The following is a 10,015-nucleotide window of genomic DNA, read 5'->3' as shown; positions in this document are numbered from 1 at the left end:
AGACCGAGCTGCCTGAATGGGGGCCCAGCTAGTTGGGTAACTCAGCTCGTACTCTCCCTCTCTTCCTCTCCAAAGGAAGGTAAATAACTTGGTGTTTACTGACTAGATTTCTTCCTTTCTTCCTTCCTTTTCTGTCACAAAACCCAGTTGGCTCTGAAGCTCATTCTTCTGTATACAAAATGTTTGCGCTCTCTTCCACCTTACTGCCATTCCTGGAGCCCCACTTTGGGCTTCTGAAGAGAAGTTGAAGTTGATAGATAACTGAATCCCAAGAAAGCAGGTATCTGGGCTACAAACTCCATGGATATTAGGGGGCTCTGGAATTTTACACCATGGTAGGCAAAGGAAACTGGAACCTTGTAGAAATGTATTCATGGTAAGGTCAGCAGATAAGGTTAAGCACAGGGGCTGGCAGAATTCCTTGGGGATCAGGGCATGGCATATTTATCAGTCACTCTAGCTGTCTTGAACTGCATATCCCCCCAACTCTGTGCCAAAAAGGAAAGACCTACCTGGACCAAGGTTTCACTTGGGAACACCCTATGTTTCTATCTGATGTGTCAAAACAAAATTTATCCATTAATTTTTTTAATTTAAAAAATTGTGTTTAGATAACGTACAATAGTTAAGAAAGCCCAGATTAGAAAATAGCCTGATGTGTGCAGTATGTGGAAATGGTTGTCTGCCAGGTCCTAGCCCTTTCAGTCATACCTACATATACCTCTGTCTGTCCCTATCAGCAGTCCTGTTTGCTAACATCACATTGTGGCAATTTAGGGTCTGCTGTTCTGCTAGTGTAGAAATGAAGGGAACAAAAATCAACATCCTCTAAGGAGAAAGGACAAAACAATAAAAACCTATAAAGAAAATATTGATTTTTTTCACATTCTTATGACAGCTGCACAAGGAGAGATTTTCAACAAATGAACTAAATGAAAATTGCGTTTTATTTGCCAAACTGACTATATCCCAGGATTATTGTTTACATCACAAAGAAATGTAGCTTAGCAGCAATGGTAAAGAACCACACTGGAGAGCTCAAGATAATTTCTTTCAAAATTAAGGACGAGACATACAACTCAAGAGCACAGCTATGAATTTGCCCAAAAGGACAGACTCTAAAAATGGGCCAATGAACAAACTAAGAAGTCAAAAAATGGTCTTTCTCAGGATCAAAAGACCTTCAAAACTGTATCCTTATCACCTGTTAGGATAAAAAGTAATGGGTTTATTATGAATTATAAAATATTTTGCTGAAATGTATTGAAAAATTTTAGTCTTTGGGTTAGCTAACTTTAAGCCCATATGAAGAGGTATGGTGGAAGGGGGACAGTTAGGTAAATGATTTCCAGACCCAATCAATAAATTTTGAAAGCATGCCTACTAACCAGTTTGATCATTACTGATACATCCTTATTCATTTTTACCAAAGTTTAAGTTTCTTGAGTTATATAAAAAGTTCTGTTGTGTTTTGCATCTCCCTGAACACCAAGGTTTCTATCCTGATGACAGGAAGTTAGACCTGGCAATCAAAACTTGCTGAGTTCCAATGCTGTTCTCACAGGTCAATAAACCACTTGGCAGCCTGCCGTTAAGCAGTCAAGCAATCAATCCCCTTCAGAAAAGATGGAGACCAATTTCCCTCTTGCTGGGTACTTAATAATTGGTACTGTTCATTCCATTGTTAAAATCAGTTTCCTTTGCAGTGGCAATAGTCACCTACCAACAATCCTGAGCAGTTATCATATGGATGGGGTCTGAGCATGGGCACCAGGGAACAGGTACATTTCCATCAGTCCTCAGATTCAGATTCCTAGTTTGGAAATAATTGGTGCAAACTCATAACAAATCAAATCAATAAAGTGCTCACAATCAGTTAAAAAACACTAAGCGCTTGTCAAAATTGCACAATTAAATTCCTTTCAATATGAAATTAACATGCAGGAACAATAATTAAGTCATGTAATTATCCTTAAATTTTTTTAAAGATTTGTAATTATATCTAATTGCAATAAAATTCGATGTTGCTTTAAAACCTGTTACCCACATTCACTTATGTTTAATTTAGTTTCTAAAAACACAGTTTGGAAAATATGCAGTTTGGTACTTGCTCCCTTATATTTTATCCTCCCAAGTTGGGGGAGGGGGTGAAAGGTAGAGAAAAGGAGAATCTGTTTCTTCAACCCTTTTTGCTTGGGGGCTAGAAGCATCCCTGGGCAGAACCAAGTGAAGCAACAAGGAAAGGAGAAATAATAGTCAATCTCTGGCCCTTAACTGGGCTGCACTTAGAGTGGCAGGGAGCAATGTAGAGAGAAATAAAGCAACCTTTGGCAAAGGCCTGAGAAGTCACTAAGGCAAGGCTTCTTAACCTTTCTGTGTGTCCTTGAACCCCTGGTAGCCTAGTGAAGCCTATGTTTCTCCACTCAGAATCAAGTTTATCAGTGTGAAAAACACATAGAATTACAAAGGAAACAAAAAGTTAGTGAAAATAAATGTGTAAATTTGTTTCTCCCATCCAAACTCAAAGACCCCTTGAATTCTATTCAAGGACCCTATGTTTAGAACCCCCATGAGAGGGTTTGGTTAATCATAAAGCTGAAAAAGTCTAAGGCAAAGACTTTTTTCTTTTCATTAAAACCAATCAGCTGTACATTGTGTTGGTCCTGTCAGCCCCAAACCTGGCTTTTCCCATCTTTGCTTTGAATTTACCAGTTGACATTTAAGGGAACAAGACCATCCTTCTCATTCCTTTACTGTGAGTCTTACTCCAAGTGTGTGCTGATGCAGACATAATACCTATGCAGGGGACTACAGGGAAGAGGAGCAGCAGCTGCTTACTTAAATAGTTCATGCTTTCATTTACTAGTGTCATTTCCAGAAACTCCAAAGGCAATACTTGCCACCTGAACTTCCTGAAACAAACATGGAGGCCCTCTGACTCCAGTAATGTCCGCCACTACAAAGAAAGACCTTGGTACCCTTCATCCAGGACACTCCCCAGAAACTGCCACAGCTTGACAATGCCTCATTTCAGTCACTCAAGAGAGCATGATAGAATCTTCAAATCTGCATTTACTTATATGATACTCCCTTTACCACACTCACTTTGGTTCCAAGAAGATGTCAGTTAGAGTTAAGGGACTGGTGGAGAGATAGAGGTCTATGGAATCCTGTGGAAGAGCAAATAAATACATTAAAGTTTTGCTGTATTGCCCCCAATGGTTTGCCTACTATAGTTATCTATACATGTTGACACAAGCTGCCAGTGGTTTGTTGAATTCTCCATAGCAGTTTTGCTGATTGAAAATCCAAGGATAAAACTAAATAAAAAGTGACACCTTTCTCTAACTGTCCACTCAAATACCACCTGTGCTTCAAAACAAGTCACTTTTCATCAATGGAGCCACAAACAGCTGTAGATGGAATAAGCTGCCAATTTTAAAGCACCCCAGCACTTGCATAAGGGAACAAAGGCACCTAAGTACATGAGAGATCAAATTCAAATCATTTTACGAATGAGGAAACTGAGGCCCCAAAAGATCAAAGGACTTGTCAAAGGTCTACCAGTGGCAGAACCAGAAGTTTAACAAGAGACTTTGTAATTGGAAGGAACTTCAGGGATCAACTCCAAATTCCTTATTTTACAGATGAATAAACTGAAGCCCTGAGAAATAAAAGCCTTGGAAAACCTGAGACTTTTCAAAGTTCTTCCAGTCATTAAGTGGCAGAATCAGAACTATAATAATAGGCTTTGGAGCTGGAAGGTTGTAGCAGCAAGCACCCCAAGCATCCCCAGGGTTTGCTGCCAACACAGGTTCTTGGATCTGCTTTGATAAAGGAAAGCAACTCAAAATGGGTTAACAAGCTTACTTTAGTCAGTCAAATATGCATCATTTACCTAGTTCAGGGGGAAAAGGTCAGCACCCCGAACTTCAGAATACACAGACAGAATTATCAAGACAGAGAAACAGATCAAGTAGACAGTTTCCAAACTGTCCAACCATTACTTCCATACCAAATCAACATCTGGGTTTTTCAAAGCCAGGGGACTCTCAACAATGGCTTCCCAGAGTTTTGTCTGATCAAATCACAGAACACTTCTCAAAGTGAGCCCCAAAACAAAGCTATACATCAGGGCTTATATAGCCTTCTCCTGGCTCAGAGAATGTAACAACCTTATTGACTCACTGGCCAATCAAGAAGTATCTACTGAAAAACAAGCCTCCCACCCCAGGCTCCAGGTGCACTTTAGCCTAGGGGCAGGGAAGATCTTCAAATTTTCATTTCCATTACAAAGGTGCTTCCGGGATCTAATGCAAACTCATTACAGAGGAGGAAACTGAGGTCCAGAGAGAGGAATGGGCTTGCCTAAAATTCCATGGATAGAAAAAAGAAAGGTAAGATTTTATCCCAGATCTTCAGACTATCAGTTTAATGCCCTTTCCACTAATAATTCCAGTTCACATTTCCATAGCATTTTTCTCACAACCACCATGCATTCCCATCTAAGAGAAGAGGAACCAAGGCCCAGAGAGGTTCACTGACTTGTCCTCCAAATTCTTAGTCCAGTAAGAGCTCTGTCCCTAACACCTCACTGCTGTCATTTCAAACATGATTTCATATTGAACTATAGGGTTGACAGTCATCTCATCAGAGGTAGATATTCAGAAATCTGTGCTGTGGAAAAATGAACATAATTCTCTTTTCAAGAGCTGCCTCACCTAACAGCCAAAATAAAAATGTGCCAGTCCACACGGAGATGTTCTTTTGTTGGACTAGTATTATTATGTCCTTGAGACTGTGCTTTTAAAAAAAGTTAAGCCAGACTTTTACATTCTCCCTCTATTTTGCTGAGATTATGTAAGCACTTGAAAAAATTCTAGTTTTCAGGCTAGCACTCAAGTGTGCATCTGGTACATCTCTCAATAATATATAATTAGGAAGGATCTAATCTAATCTAATACACTTATTGTTTCCACAGCTCTCTATTTAGCTGAGCACTTATACTTTGGGTGGTGAATTACCTTTATTTATCACTTTTAATTCTGTCACAGGTTTGAACATTCAGAAACAGTTACCTTAAAACCTTCACTCCCTCAGGAAACGTGGACTAGGGTCAGTAGAAGGACAAGCATAAGATGCTTTCTCCAGCACTCAACTTGGACCAAGGGGACCCCTTAAGAGAAGGGAAAGAGTGGAAACGAGAACAAGTTGAACACAGATATTTAACTAGGAAGCTAACCCTAGCTTGCCAGTTATCACTCCTATGCAACCCAGCAGCCATATCCACAAGGATCTACCGTAACATTCATTAATTCACTCAGCAGAAATGTAAGTGGACAATGTTAATTCAATTCCACATCGATATGGAAAAGCAACTACTAAGTCACTCATTCCAATGTTAATCTACTTTGTTGTTGTTATTGTTGTTCAGCTGTGTGTTGGGGTTTTCTTGGCAAAGATACTAGAGTGGTTCCACTTCCTTCTCCAGCTCATTTTACAGATGAGGAAACCGAGGCAAACAGGGTAAAGTGACTTATTCAGGGTCACACAGCTGGGAAGTGTCTGAGGCCAGATCTGAACTCAGGAAGATGAGTCTTCCTGACTCCAAGTGCTCTATCCACTACAGTGCCACCTGGCTGCCCAGTAACATCTTTAACTAGTTTCCTATTTTGATTGGTCAATTCAAAGATACCTGCTATGTGACCTAGAACAAAGGAGACACTCTAGGCTTTGGATTCTTGCTTCTATCTCTATGATTCTAGATTTCAGCCTTCACACACTTTAAAGACAGAGCCAAGAGGGCAATGGAACCATTTGTGATTGTTACCAATCCAGGGTGGCTGAAGAATGAGAAGTGAATGACAGCCCTACATAGCCTCTCTACTATTCTGAGGCAACAGAGATGAGCACAGAGAGGGACAGATAGAAAGAGACATAGAATTATTTGGCTTTTTCTAGTTGAATACTATAGTTGTAACTATTCTCTGCATTGTATGGAAAATTGGAGGCCATTTGCTGAGAGCTTTCTCTTCTCCCCTACTCATTTCATATTACTCAGACATTTCATAATTATTTCCTCCTTTCCTCCTGTCTCATATGAAGACATCTCTCTTCTCACCAAAAAAGCAAACCACTTTACATGTGCACTTGATCCTGTCCCGTCTTGCCTTTTCCAACACATGGCCTCACTGTTATCCCCAATTTCTCTCTCATCTTCAGTCTCTCCCTAGCTACTGGCTCCTTCTCTGGTGCCTACAAACCTATCTAGGACTCGTCCCTCCTTTAAAAACCCTCACTTCATCCTACCATCCTTTCAAGTTATCATCCTATATCTCTCATCCCTTTCTTGGCTAAAAGCCATCTAGAATAAGGGCCTACCTTTCCTTTCCCCTTACTCTCTTCTAAAAACTTCTACAGTCTGGCTGCTGGTCTTATTCTTCAATTCAAACAGCTCTCTCTCCAAAATCACCAATTTTTTTTAATTGTCAAATCTAATGGTCTTTTCCCAGTCCTCAATCTTCTTGACCCCTCTGCAGCCTTTGAAACCACTGATCACCTCTTATGCTGAATACTCTCTCCTCTAGGTTTTGCTGACTTTGCTCTCTCTTGGCTCTCTTTCTATCTTTCTGAGTACTACGTCTTAGTCTTCTTTAACAACAGCTTGCATATGTGAAGTGAGTGAGGTTGAAAAGTTGAAGATGACAGACACTCTTGAGTGACTGCAGAGATGAGGGTACCCTCAACAGTAATAGAAAAGCTTAGAAGAAGGGAGGGTTTGAGGGGAAATATAATGAGTTCTATTTTGGACCTGCTGAATTTTAGATTCCTATAGGACATTCAGTTGAAAATATTCAAAAGACAGATGCAAGACTGGAGCTCAGCAAAGATTAAAGTAGGTTCTTTAAATCTCAGAATCATCTGCATAGAGATGGCGATTGAAGCCACAGGACCTGATATGATCACCAAGTGAGATGGTGAGGAGGATAAAGAGAGCCCAGAACAAAGCCTTGGGAAAAACCTAGTTAGTGGGCATGACCTGGGTGAGAGAAGAGAGGCAGCTTCAACATGCCCTTGCTGCCCCCTGGTAGTAAATTACCAACTAAAAAGCATCAGTAGCCACAACCAACATGTTAGGTTATGTGAGGCTATGTAAACCAGGAATTACTGAGAACTGAATTTTTTCAGTTTTTGTTTTTGTTTTTTAAGTATCAACAAAACATTTGGAGAGAAAGTGGAAGTATCATATCTTAGAGGGCCTTGAATACCAGGAAGAGGAGTATAAACTTTCCCTCATAAAAAAATACAGTCATTGAAGATTTCTGAGCACAGTGAGGTAATCAAATCTGGTCAAAAGCAAGATCACTCTGGCAAAGAAAGAAAGAAAAGGTGGATTGGAATGGTGGTAGAAAGACCTGTTTAGAGGAAATTACAATAGGCAACATCATAATGAGGAACTACCAAACGGTGGTAGAGGTAGGAATGGAAAGGCGGAAACAGATGGAAGAGAGAGATGTAGTGATTGTTTCTAACCCTGTATCCAGAACTTAAGAAAAACAAACAGCAAGCAATATAGAACTCCTTAAAAATACCCCTTTCCTCTCTGGATGGAGGTGGCTATTGTCACATTTCCAAAAGCAGTCATTAGAGCTGTGCAAATGGAACAAATTAGTTTCCATTTATTATTTTCCCTGCATTTATAATTCATCTTGTTTTTGAGATTAATGAGACTTTTTTTGTTTCCTTTATGGTTTGGAGCACCAGTTCCATCATCAACAACTGAAAGGTTCTTAATTAAACAGAAGAGGAAGCTGGTAAACTGAACACCAAGGCACTGTCACTTCTACAAAACATGTAGTCACTATTTACTATGGAGAATGTTTGAAAGAACCTTATAACAAAGAGGAAGTTTCAAAGCACAAATGGGATACAGAAGAGCAGTGGCATGCTCATCATAAGGCCTGGGTTCTTCTCCTGGTTCTACAAGTAAACACTGTGTAATATTGGACAAGTCATTTTATTTCTCTGGGCTTCAGTTTATTCTATGTGTAAAAGGAGGCAGCTGAATTAGAGTGTCTCTCAGGATGCTTTCACCTCTATTATAATAGTAACTAGCATTTATACAGTCCTTTAAGGTTTGGAAGATACTTCACATGCTATCTCATTTGATATTCACAAAATCCCTATGGGGTATTATTATCCCCATTTTACAGATGAGGAAACTGAGGATCACAGAAGTAAAGTGATTTGAACTCAGGTCTTCCACACTCTAAGTGTAGTACTCTATCCGCTACCCCAACCTAGCTGCCTATGGTTCTTAAACCACTGGCCATAGCTGGGCATTGAAGGTGCAAGTCTTTAAAATCTTGAAAACTGAGTATACCCGTGATTACATAGCAGCCACTCATGGGACACCTAAGACCTATAAACTGCAGTAAGGGAAAAATTTGGAATTTCCAAATTGGAACTTGATGAATATACATCTTTCTATGCCAGATAAGTAGCTTTTTTTCTTGTATTCCTTCATTTGTCCATCTGTTCACTCATTAAAAAAAAAAACATTTCTTCAGCACCTACTACATAGAGGATTCTATGTAAAATATTATGAGAAACACAGAAGGGATATGAGCCCATTCTCAGGGGGCCTTAGATTTATTTAAGCAACAGGGATTTATCAAGTACCTATCATTGTACCCAGCACTGCGGCAGGACTCCCTATGCCCTTTGGTCCAACCTGTATTTGAACAAAAATCTCCTCTATAACATATCCAACAAATGGTCTTTCAGCATCTGCTTAAATGTCTCCAATGAGGGGGCCTCACTTCCTCCTGATGACCCATTCCGGTTTACACATCTCTAGCTGTTGGGATATTTTTAATTATGTTGGGCCTAAAATCTGCCTCTACAGAACTACCAACCATTCTGTTCTCTGGGGCCAGGGTAAATCTACTTCCTCTTCCATATGACAGCCCTTCAAATGCTTGTTTGTTATGACTGCTTCCTCTGAGTCTTCATTTCAAGCCAGAGCAGTAGAGCCCTGGGTCTGGAGTCAGGAAGAGTAGAGTTCAAAGCCTGCCTTAGACACTTTCTAGCTGTGTGACCCTGGGAAAATAATTTCACCTGTGTACCTCAATTTCCTCAACTAAAATGGAGGAAATAACAGCACCTATCTCCCAGACTTGTTGTGAAGTGGGTACCTAGTAAACACTGGGGGTGGCTAGTAAATGCCCCACCCCCACCAGGGCCTTCAGCTGGTACTCCTGGGCCCTTCCCCATCACAATTGCTTTCTCTGCCCTTTCTCCAGCTTGTCCCTGTCCTTCCTTAAATAACACTGTGGGGCCTGGTCTTTGGGACCTATCAAGACCTCTCGGACCCCTGCAATAGGTCAAGGTGCCTTACCTGGTGAAGGAGAAGAGACACCAGCAGAGAGTGAAGGCCCCAGCCGTTAAGGCGGCCATGGAATGTCCAGGCCACGGCCCATTTAACGCCCAGCATCAAAATGAGGCTGTGCTGCTGCGGCATCCACGTTGCTAGGCTACGGAACGTCCAGATAAAGGCTTTGGGTTCTTGGAGTCATGACAGCCTGGAGCTTCTGCTTGGGGAAGGAATGGAGGGGTCCTCGTAGGTCTCGGTAGGTCAAAGGGACGAGGCGAGGTGGGCTGAACCGGACAGGAGGGCCTCCCGATCCGGGGCAGGCAAGCTGAAGGCTTAGCCCGAGCAGCGAAGGCCGAAGCGCGGCATGCGGTGGAGAAGGCTGCGGACTAGGCCCCTGCCACCACCGAGGCCCCTGAGACTCCGACGGAGGGCAACTGGCCCGTCACAGAGCAGATGGCGCCCCAAGCCCAAGAGCCAGCGGGACCTACATCCGGGACCACCACCTAGTCCACCCCCTAGTCCGCCGCCTACTCCGCCGCCTCGGCCGCCGCCCCCTCGGCCGCCGCCCCCTCGGCCGCCGCCCCCTCGGCCGCCGCCCCCTCGGCCGCCGCCCCCTCGGCCGCCGCCCCCTCGGCCGCC

Source organism: Petaurus breviceps, unplaced genomic scaffold (assembly GCF_028583685.1).
Source record: "Petaurus breviceps papuanus isolate PSGF00001 unplaced genomic scaffold, PetGlider_PUasm1.0 90881, whole genome shotgun sequence".
Lineage (NCBI taxonomy): Eukaryota > Metazoa > Chordata > Mammalia > Diprotodontia > Petauridae > Petaurus > Petaurus breviceps.
Note: the sequence above shows the minus strand (reverse complement) of the source record.